The sequence below is a fragment of the Psammomys obesus genome, unplaced genomic scaffold (genome assembly GCF_907164565.1).
Source record: "Psammomys obesus unplaced genomic scaffold, mPsaObe1.curated_primary_1811, whole genome shotgun sequence".
NCBI lineage: Eukaryota > Metazoa > Chordata > Mammalia > Rodentia > Muridae > Psammomys > Psammomys obesus.
Window position 1 is genome coordinate 19,418,781 of NW_026596039.1, and position 11,851 is coordinate 19,430,631.

The window sequence follows — 11,851 nt, forward strand, 5'->3', positions numbered from 1 at the left end:
AGGCCACACAGAAGAGAGGTGAGAGACCCCTGCTAGCATCCAAAGGGTGGCTGGGTGAGGAACAGTGATCTGCTTCGGGATCTCTGGGCTCTTATATCAGGCTCATTTTGTGTCTCAGTGTCCCCAGATGTGACATATGACGAGAGAATAGTTATTGCCTTGCCAGACTCATGGTGTTACATGGCAAGAGGTCAAATCAGGACTGCTGGGGTAGGAGAAGACTAGAGTCAGAGTCCTGTGGATCACACGTGGACTTCTGCTGTTGCGAATCTGTTGCCTAGGGAAAGGCTCAGGGCCCAGGTCCCTGGGCCATGTCTGCCTCCAGCATCAATCATTCCTCCTGAAGCTGTCCTTGGGCGGAAGGGTGAAAGATAATGGCATGGGTCAGTGTTTGGTCTGCCCAGTAGATGAGGGTGTATAAGCAGCTGATGGGGAATGAGTGCGTGGATGCGTTTGCAAACAGCAGTCAAGCAGTAGGACCAGCCAAACCTCAGAAAGGGCCAGGGAGTTTTCGGCCCTAGGCCATGGGTCATTACCCCAATAAGGAAGAACAGGGCTAGACTAGCCAGGGACTGGCCCAGGGTATGGAGGATGGGCTTTCCTTGTTCCTAGAAGTGCAAAATCCATGGGAGCCTATGTTGCTCCCTGAAGTGTGTGAGGAACACAGCTGCCTCTCAGCCCCATCTTCTTCCATCTACAGGTAATACGGGAGGAGAGGCCAGGGCACTTTTGTCCCAATCAGGGACTGTCTGGGACAGTCACAAACTCTGGCTATTTTGCTGTTGGTATTTTAAATATTTTTTAAATGTATTCTTATTGTGTGTGTATGGTATGTTTGTGTGTGGGAGGTGTGCCATGGTGTGTGTGTGTGTGTGTGTGTGTGTGTGTGTGTGTGTGTGTCCAGAGCACCAACCTTGTGGAGTCAGTTCTCTATGTGCATTTCAGGGATTGAACTCAGGTTTGTATAGCAAAGCTTTACCCATGTAAAGCTTGAGCCATGTCACTGCCCCCATGGTGGCTAATTTGGGGAGCTCTCATTGCTTTTTCCCTAGACACCTCTGCCCCGTACTCTTAAGCCATTCAGAGGCAACCAAGGGCTCCTTCTCTCCCCACAGTACCCCAGGGCTGGTACCTCCAGAGCTGTATGGTCATGTCCAATGTAGTAGGGCAGTAAGCTGCCCTTCCGAACCACGGTGGCATACAGGCGGGTCTTGGCAGTGGCTTCATCAGCTTTCTCAGACTGCGTGGGGATAGAAGGTACACAGGAATGTGGAGGAGAATGGCTAAGGGGCAGAGCCTGGTCATAAATCCAGCCCTGTGCAGACACTTGCTCACCATCGCTCCACTGGGACTCCAGCTGTAATTAAAGCTCATGGTCCCTGGGAGCCCTTCCAAGAAGACCATCCAATAAATCTCCCCTTTTCCATTTGACTATTTCACTGCCCTTGCAGGGAAGCTGCTTGCCTGCTCTCTTGGTGAAGATGTGATAACAAGACCTGGGCTGTAAGTGGACATAGGGCTAGTGGCCTGGCAGATGTTCCAAGAGGACATCTTGGAACAGGCCTATCCCCAGGGTCTCTGGGGCTCTTTGCTTCCTGGCCTGCCTTGGTACCCCTTCTATACTCCCAAAGCTAAGGGAAGATAATGGTCTCTGGCACCATAGTTGAAGAGTTACTTGGCAAGCTTAGTGCCAAGGCCTGGGGCAGGGGGAGGAGCCGGGGTGGGAACTGCACATGTTGAGTGCTTCCCATGTGCCAGGTACTTTACCCAGCACCACGCTGGAGCCTGTCCAGAGGTGCCTGTCTCACCTTTGCTCTGGAGCAATGGAGGGCCCAGGGTTAAGTGGTCTCCTGTGGGCATACGGCTAGTACGTGGGAGACCAAGAAACGCAGACAACCTGGTCTCTGATTGTTCTTTCCTCGAGGAGAGAGCAAAGTGAGACTTCTGTGCCTCTCTGGCCCCAGGATTCAGGCACACAATAGGTATTTAACAAATACTTAAGCAATCAGAGCAAACCTCCCCTTCACCAATCAGCATAAGGCATCTAGTCCCAGGCTGACCAGCTGGAACTTCTACTCCAGGTTGATGCTCAGTTTTCCCCCTGACAATTCATTCTGGGAGTGTTGGCCTGCCAAATACATACTCCCTATCTCGGGCTTGGGAGGTTCATGGCTTGGGCCTACTCTCAACTCTATTCTCAGAGAACATTGGGGACATTAAAAAGCTTTCCATCAGATCTCTCCCACCCAGCCAGAAGTTAGGCCCAGAGCCCAGGGCTTACCTTTTTTAACTCAAAGTGGTACGGGTGGAAGATGCGCAGGTATTTAATGGGGATTTCAAAGGACACCAGCTCCTCTTTCTTGCTGTTGTCAATCACCTTGAGGATCACATCTGGAGAGAGGGGGAGGGGAGCTTTTCCAGTGACATGAGACAGTGAGTGGCAAAGGATATGGCTGAGACCAGACAGAATGGACCGCACGGAGGAATGCATGCTTTTCCTTGGGTAGTATTTTCTTAGAACTGAAACATTCCCTTCTGGAGGGAGGAGGGAGGCTCAGAAAACTCAGGGAAACTATGAAATGAAATGGCTCAGAAGATGACAAGATTCACAAGCCCCTGCTTAAGATTAGAACAGCAGTCAACAGTTATTGGCAAAGGGAGACTCCGGTGGAGCCACCTGCAAGTTGTGCCGGAAGCTTGACCGATGCAGCTTTTGTGAGTTGCCTCCCGTGCTGAGGGGGAGCTTGTCAGTGCTACAGCGGCCTTTGAGCCACCCATGCTCAGTTAAACGTGCTGGTTAGTTTTTGTCAACTTGGCAAGAGCTAGGGTCACCACCAGTTAGGGAGCTGCCTCCATCACCGTGGGCAGGTCTTTGGGCCATTTTCTTAACTGCTATTTGATGTAGGCTGGGGGCAGCCCACCATGGGTGGTTCCGTCCTTAGGCAGATAGGTCTGGTCTGCATTTAAGGAAAGAAGCTGATCTAATCAGAGAAAGCAAGCCAGTAAGCAGAGTTCCTCTATTAATTTTTGCTCTAAGCTCCTGCCTTGAGTCCCTACCTTGGCTTCCCCTGATGATAGACTATAATCTATAAGTCAAACAACCGCCTTTTCTTTCCCAAATTATTATTGGTCAGTGTTTTATCGCAGCAACAGAGAGGGAAACTAATGCAGCAGGTTCTTTGAAGCACCTAAGTAAACTTACTGGTCCCTCAAGCTAGACTTGAAATTATTGGCTAGTCACGGTAGACCACCTGGGGAAAACACATGTGCGTGTGGGAAACACACATGTCCACAGAATCCCTGGCATCATCCGCCTTTCTATCCAGGGTAAGGCTCCATATCAGATGCTCTTAGAACTCCCAAATGTGAAGAACCTCTGATCCCAGGAAAGGACTCATAGGGCCAAGCCTAGGTCCCACAGGCCATAGAAATGCATGAGCACTGTGTGACAGGCAAACACTAAGCGTGCGGGGCTGCAGGACACTTGGCCATTTGTACTCCCACCAGCTTCTTATGTGTGATGTGTGTCCCATATATTTCAGGCTCAGAAACAAAACAAAACAAAACAAAACCCAGCGATTTACTAAAGAACTCTCTCAATAGAAGTACCTATAAAGGTCTACTCCGCGCAGCTGGAGTGCTGGTTCAGTGTTAAGATGACCAGCTGCTCTCCAGAGAACTTGGGTTCAATTTCCAGCACCCACATGGCAAGTAAAAACACTGATAAGCTCCAGATCTGACGTCCTTTTCTGGCCTCCACGGGCACGGCACGCATGTGATACACAGACATGCCGTCAGACAAAACACCCCTACTCGTAAGATAAAGACAAACAATAAAAAGCCTATTCCACGGAAATTCAATTTGTTTTAGGGAAGCTAAAGTTTGTTTGTATTTTATGTGTATGAGTGTTGCCTCCATGTGTGCATGTGCATCATGTTAAAACCTGGCTCCTGCAGAGGCCAGAAGAGGGTCTCAGGTTCCCCGGAACTGGAGACAGATCTAAGAACTATAGACAGATCTAAGCTGCCATGTGGGTGCTGGGAACCAAATCCAGGTCTTGCAATAGCAGCAAGTGCTTTTAACCGCTGAGCGGTTCTTCAGTCTCTACTCCAAAGAAATTAAAATGAAGATCAACACACCATTTAGTAAACACTTCCCAGAGACCACCGTGTCTCACAGAATCAGAACAAACTTTGAGGAGAAAGCCAACGTCCTGGCAATGATCATGGTGCCTACTCGTGAGCACCTGCTGTGTTCTGGGCACGGTGGTAGCAAGTATCTAGATATTTTTCCTATGAATGCTTGTTGTTTTGAGACAGGGTTTCTCTGCGTAGCCTTGTCTGTCCTGGACTCATAGAGACCCGCCTACCTCTGCCTCCCCAAGTGGTGGGATTACAGGTCCCATAAATTCTTATGGCAAGCATCATCACCTCTCTAAAATGTGATCGGTGGCACCTAGTGGGACCATAGAACTGGATCAACATCACACAGCTAGAAAATGGGTGGTAAGGAGGCTGAATTTGGTGACTCGAGGCATTTTCTCATTCTTGGAAATCTATAAATTGAGAAGGAGGAAGAGGTGGGCAATACAGAAAAAGGAGAAGCATAAAGGGGTGGGGGGAGGGAAGATGGAGCTGGAAGGAGAAGCTAAAAGAGATCAAGAGGAAAATGGGCAAGGGAGGACAGAGTATGCTTGAAGGGTACCCTTCCCCAGGGGGCATTTCAGCACCATGAACAGCTGCTGCCCCAACCCTGGGCCCCTCCCACCCGAAGCTGGGTGACTAGAGGGTGGGAAGGAAGCCGTTTTCTTTCTCAGTCTTCCTTACACTCTCCAGCACACACAGAGAGGGGAAGCCACTTGCCAAGAGTGGGCTACGTGGGATCCATACCCAGAAGAAAAGAGGCACCAGAAGGTCTTGCAGTTGACCAGAAAAAAGTATACCTCCAGGATTTGAAGTCAGCAGGTCCGGGTTTCCCTACCAAGATGTTAATTTGTTTTCTGGCCTCTAGGAAGTTAGGTAGCCCCTCTGAGTGTCTGTATAACATTAATACTTTAAACAACAAAAACAGAAAAGAAAGAAATCTTATACAATCCCTAACATTGCCAAGGAAGGACTATGTGCATATGAACGAGCCCCCACCCCCACCCTACTTCCTGGCTCTCGCCAGTTCCCCCTTGCTAACCATCTGCAGCACTCCTCACAGGCACCTATACCTGAGTAGACCTGAGAAGATTCTGCAAGGGAATCCCAGCATTCCCAGCCAAGACCAGACCTCCCTAGCCAAGACACTGTAAACTCATACCCACTCCCCATGAGCTCTGGGGCCCCAAAACTGATTGAGATTTTTATGAGAGCCTGCATCTTCCTATTTTAGAAAACCCTGTTTTTGTAGGAAGCCAGCCCTGAGCTGTAATTAGGGGAATGAACAGCCATTCCTACCATGATCTTGTCTTCTCGTTCCAAACATGCTTCATCGGTTTCCTGCTTGGGCACTGATTCCTTCCTCCTTCCACCACTCCTTTTGTGTGGCCTACAAGCCATTTTAGCTACCTACCCACTTTGGCCTTGAACCAGGGTCTAAAATTCCCCTTTGCTTTTCATTAGCATGTCCTTGAGCTACCTTCCACCCCCCTCTTGCCTCTTGGCCTGGCCTCCAGTTCCCTACCCCCACTGTAGATATCACCAGAGCAACCATCTCCAACTAGGCTCCAACAAGCGACTTCAGTCTGCGAAGAGGTGCCTGCCAGTGCTCCCTAATTCATGTGGCCTCCTCACCCTTCTTTCCTGTCTCTCCTGTAATTAGTCCTGCCTCCTGCTACACAAAAGATTCAGAACTACTGACCTCATCACATCTCCCATTTCACTCATGTCATGCTAGTTGTGCATGGTAGGAGGCAGGGTCCACTCGCCATCACTAACTTACACACACACACACACACACACACCCACTCACACATACAGAGAGAGAGAGAGAGAGAGAGAGAGAGAATGGGGCTGCAGCACAGACAGCACAGACTGTACAGTGACACTCCCATGAGCTCATGAGCCAGCAAGCAGGCCCTCACAGAGGTGTGAGCATGCAAGCACACACCTGCATCTTTGTGAAATCCCAGGTTGATTTTTGCTCCTTTTTCATATCATCTCAAACCATCTCCACAGCTTCACTTCTTCCTTTATGGGAAGAAAACGATTCTCTTGCCTGACTACAGCTAGCCTTCTCCCCACGTGTGGGAGCCCACTGTGTTACCTCTTTCCCTCCCACAGTCTCCTGACAGTCAGCTTTTAGCTCTGTGAGGTGAACCCTCACAGAGGGTTCCTCACATGAGGAGCCCTGCCTAAGGCCCGGGGAGACTCCAAGTGGATCGGGAGAAGCCTGCCCTCTCTTTTAGAGCTGCCTGCAAGAAGTGAGGAGGACATTCTGACTGCCTGAGTCCAGGGACATGGCAGAGGACCTCTTCTCTGTGCTGCAAGTGCCCAACGCTTGTGTTCCCAGGCAGTTCTGGCATCAGCGGTCAGCCCTTCAGTATGCCAAGCCCGACCTCTCACATGAGGGTGGATGTTAGATAGTTCCATAGTGAGAAACACACAGGTGCCCTTAGGGTGTGTGTGTGTGTTTGTGTGTGTGTGTGTGCGCGCATGCGTGTGTGTGCGTGTATGCGTGTGTGTGCGTGTGTTACTGGTCCTTGATCCGAGACCTATGCCGGACTAGCCAGGGATAAACATCCATTCTAGCTAGAGGCATTAATCCAACAACCCCAAACTCAGCTAGAGCCTGGAGCTCCAGCTCCATAACCCAGGCCTAGTGTTATTTAAATTCCCCAATCCTCAGTGTCCTCAGTAGCACAGTTCCTCTTAGGAGGCGGTGACTCTAATGATGGATGCGTGGGGACATGCCACAAAACTGTAACGTGCCATTTCAGTGGGACCTGGCAGTAATAACAACCATGAAAATAATAACAACCGTCATAAAAAACGATAAGCTCACATTGTCTGGAAAATTCATTTATGTGGAACAACTCATTTTTCCAGCAGGCTGAGGAGATGAGGCGTGATGGGATTATGATTCTTTTTTTAAATGCTTTTATCGGAGCCCAGGGAGGTGTTCAGATGGTCTCCAGCTGTGTTGAGAGGAGCCTGCTTTTGCCTTCCGTGGCAGGTGGGGCTGTATCCAGTGATCTCCCACATGCCAGAGCCCAGCCCCCAGCCTCACCTTCTCGCCCTGCATCCTCTGGCTTGATCTCCACTTTCACTGTGTCCCCCCACATGGGGGCTCTGGTGGGTTCCGAGGTCACAGAGGTCATGGCTTGGGGGCTGTGGTTGTCGGCTTCCTCTGATGTGGTTTTTCTGGAGAGGAGGGACAGTTGAGTTAGAGGGAGGTGTCCTGCCTGCTCTGAGCCCCTTTCTGGGCTCCACTGTGTGGACAGGGATAGAGAATGAAAATGGGCAGCTCTCTTCACATAAACACTTGTCATGCTGGGCTCAATGGACAGCAGGCTTCTCCCCTCAGCTGTCCTGTTTGGTGACCATACCATCTTGCTGACCACTGCTGGGGCCTCTGCTTAAGTGCCGAGTAAGGAGCTGAAAGTGAAAGCAGGACAGAAGCTATACTTACCTGATTTCCTGCTCCTTGCAAAAGAGGTACCTATGTGTACAGACCCTATCTGGACCCTCTTCTCTGGGGTCTGGGAGAAAGCTTCTGGATAGGTGTTGGCTGTGTGTCACCCACCTGGCTCACTCCTGACTCTTTCTCTAAGCTTGTGGCCCAGAGTTCCAGGCTGGCTCGGGTGCCTCAGTTCTGAACCCTTTCACTGGGGGTGGGGGTGGGGTGGTTATACCCATTTCCCTGCCCCCTGTGGTGCCCACACAGTGGGCACGGACACTGGGAACTCAGGGGAAGGCTGTGCAGGTGAGGCAGGAGCCTGAGTGGAGCCCATAGGTGCGGGGAGGAGTGTCCCTGAGGTCCAGTGCCATCAGCGCCTTGAAAAGAATTAATACCCTCGTGTTCTTTTCAGGCTGTAAATGGTGCTGCTACTTTGCCTGCAGCAATCATGGATGAACAGTCCCTGACCCAGGCTGCAGGAAGGGAGCTACACCACACACCCAGTAGGGGAGGTCTGATGCATCTCCCTCTGTCATCCCTTTGTCCTATCTCTGTGACCAGGTCTGACTGAGGGGTGCCACATGAGCTCTTCCTGCCATTCTGCATTTTCATTCTCCGTCTTCATAGTCACACCTGCAAAGCCAGAGACCAGAGAGCTGCCAGGCTTTGCCATCAGCCCACCATGCTGGTGTGAATGCACACAGATGCCTCAGCATTCCACACAGGCACTCTGCACCTCTGACAGAGGCAGGGGAAGACAGCAGCAGTGGCTGTGGAACTGTGGGTGTGCTAAGGACATGCGGGAAAGCAGGCCCTCCTACATGTCACAGTCACAAACTTGCTCCCTCACAGATTCATCCTTGGGGACCTCTTAGGGATTTTTCAAGGGACTCTATGTGCATAAAACATAAAATATAAAACCAAGGATCTGAAAATGCCAGTGGCATTCCAGTCGAGACTGGGATCGGAACCCAATGACCTGTCCTTGCTGGTCTGTCTTCTTCCAGCCCCTGTCCTTTCTCCTCCTTTGTTCAAGCTCTGGGAGTTTTGCAGAAACAAGTCAGATGTTAAAAGATGTGGGAAGTTTAGATGGAGCTTTTCCTCAGGACCAGAAAGAGTTAAGTGTCCCCCCACCCCCAGTCTAGCCAAGAGGTGGTCAGGGGAGATGAGTGAGATGAAAGGAAGGGGGGCAGGAGGCCCAGGGGAGAGAGTGGGGGCAGGAGGAAGCTTTTAGCAGGTGCGGGAGTCTGTCAGAGTAATGGCTTTTCCTGGCACAGCTGACTGACTCCTCTGGGCCTTGGTGAGGATCTAGAACTGGAATTGGGGGTGGGGAGAGTGTTCTGATTCCTTCCAGAGGTTGGAGACCAGTTGACTCCTGACTCCCGGTCCCAGGTCTGTGTTGGGATCTAGCACCTGGATGAATTCTAGGTCCCCAGGCTCCGAGGAGGCTCAGGTCTCCCAGTCCAACCTCAGGGCTCCGGGGTTCCTCCTAAGATTCACATCCCTTTCAGCTGTCTACAAGGATTAAGGGTCCGGGTCCTCTCTCTCTACCTCCAAAGCCCCGCCCTTTCCAAACAACCTGGCAGCTTTAGTTAGGGGCTAAAGAAACTGGTGCCTGTTTTCTCGGGGCTCAGACCTAGTCCATCCTCAGCAGGATGAGCCTGAGCCTGGGTGCAGAGGAAGGGCGCAGCTACCCTGGGCACCAAGCTGTAGGAAAATTGAAATCCTCTAGCAAGGCCTACATCTTTCCCAGGGTGCACGAGAAGTGTCTGACAAATTCCAGGCCTCTAAGCCTGGATCACCTGGTGTGAGGGGCCAGGTCCAAGCACAGCTGTGACTGGGAGGGAATAAGAAGCTTCTTGGTGTCTGTTTTTTTTTTCTCCTTCAAGGTCACAACTAAGGGAAAAGACAGTATCTGCTTCCCATGACTACTTCTGGGGGTTGGAGATGTGGAAAAGCAACAGACTGGAACACAACACACACACACACACACACACACACACACACACACACACTCACACACACTGGCATGTATGTATATACATTTAGTTTTTATGCCCCATTATATACATTCTCTCGCCCAGCCCTGACCTGTGTGTATAAGCATGTGTGTGCGTGTATGTATGAGTGTGCACGTGGATATAGAGGCTAGAAGTTGACTGTGGGTATCTTCCTCCATCTCTCTCCATCTTCTTTGAGACAGCATCTCTCAGAGAAGATTTGGCTAGAGTAGCTGGCAAGTAAGGCCCAGCATCCTCCTGTCTCTGCACCTCCAGCTCTGGGTATACAGGCAACACGGCTTTTTACATGGGTGCTGGGAATTGATCTGAACTCAGGTCCTCACGCTTGCTCATTTCACTGACTGAGCCATCTGTCTGTTGTCCCCTTGCCATCCCCATTCCTATCCTTACTTCCCTTGCAGCCTGCCAGCCTAAAGCAGTAGACTGATGTTTTCTAATCCCGTTGGAACCAATCTCCCCCATTTGCCCCACGGTCCTTTGGACCTTCCAGTCCTTTCAGAACTTCAAAGAAAACTGGGCAGGAGGTCTGGCTGATCCTGAATGCCAATCCCAGGACAGACCACCAGGAGAGCAAAGCAAAGGAAGGGCCCCAATTCAGCTTGTTCTGGTTGCTGGAGTCCTGTCAAGCTTAGTAGGATGAGTAGGACCAAAGCAAGGTTTCCAGAAACAACGGGAAGAAAGTACGCAAGCAGGCACCGAGAATAATGGAGGACAGATCTTCAGATGGGCATGTGGCGGACAAAAGGTCCTTCTCCTCTCCAAAGTGGTCCGCTATGACTCTGTCGATGGCTCACCTGGAGAATCTAGAGGGACTTGGAAGACAGGTTCAGACTAGGCGTCCTCGAGGTCAGCTGCCAGGTGTGTGGTTGAGCCTGACTGTCTTGAAAGACCAGGCCATCCCTCCACCTCACCCTCCAGTCTCCTTCAAGTCAGCTCCTGAGCTAACGACACCAGCCTCCCCATTGTCTAGAAGGCAGGTGGCAGCCAGACTTCCAAGGCCTCAAGCTTACCTTACTCCTGGAAGGCACTTAGCAGCCTGAAGATTTCTCCCCAAAATGAAGGAGCTACAGAGCTTGCCTTGTGGAGAGGGTCAGGGTCAGGGTCCGAATTCCTACCTCTGAGCTTACCTACCATGGCTAACAAGGGAAGGTGTCTGGAGGAGGCAGGGCTCACAGAGATGTCCCCAGGAGCAGGGCCCTTTCCACAGTGAAGGCTTGCTGACTCAGAGGAGGTCAGCATCTGGCTCAGGGCAAGTCACAAGAAGGGCAGGCTTGGGCAGTCAGGTTTTTGAGCCTCCTGAGCCAGTCCTTTCTGGAGTTCTCTTTATTCCAGGCCCACTCAGGGTCCTCTGAGGTCATATAGAGGAAGGGAAAGCCCTGACTCCTCTGGACTCAGCCAAGCCCTGCACAACTGCTGGGCAGGAAGGTGCACCCAGGGGATCCTTAAAGAGAGGAGGGCTGAAATGAGGCAAGTAGAGTCCAACTCAAAGCCTTTTCTCATCCCTCTCTCATTTCAGACTCAGCTTGACTCAGCCTGACAGTCACAGCCCTGTTTCACGCATCCCTCCCCCGGCTCCAATGCTGTTCACGTGCTTGTGCACTCCTGACTAACCAGAGTCTGTCACTCAGGGCATACATGAGCTGTTATCTTCTGCAAAGTGATGGGGCTCTCACCCCGAGTTTTATTGATTAATTGCAGACTAATGAGCCATCACCAATTACTGGTGGTGTTACACCTGGCCAGTCTCTATGCTGCTTAGTTTTTGTCAGTTTGGTATCAACTTAAGACGTTCCTGAGGAGACAGAATCTTGACTGAGGTACTGTCTCCATCACATTGCTTTTGGAGCACTGTCTTGATCATTAACTGGTGTAGGAGGCCTGGCCCACTGTGGGCAGTGCTGTCACTGGGCAGGTGGGTCTGCGTTGCATGGAAATGGAGCTGAGCACACCAGGCTTGGAAAGCAAGCCGGTGAGAAACTCTCCTCCATTAGTTTCTGCTTAAGGACTTGCCTTGAGTCCCTGCCTTGGCCTCCCTCCTGAGGAACTGTAACCTGGATGCTGAAATTAACCCTTTCTATTCCAAGTTGCCTTTGGTCATAGTGTTTATGGCAACATGGAAGGAAAGCAGGAGAGCCTCCACTCACAGAAGAGCTGACTGCAGAGCCAGGGAAGTATAACCTGAGGTCAGGGAGCCCCACTAACAGAAACCGAACTCTGACTTAGTTTT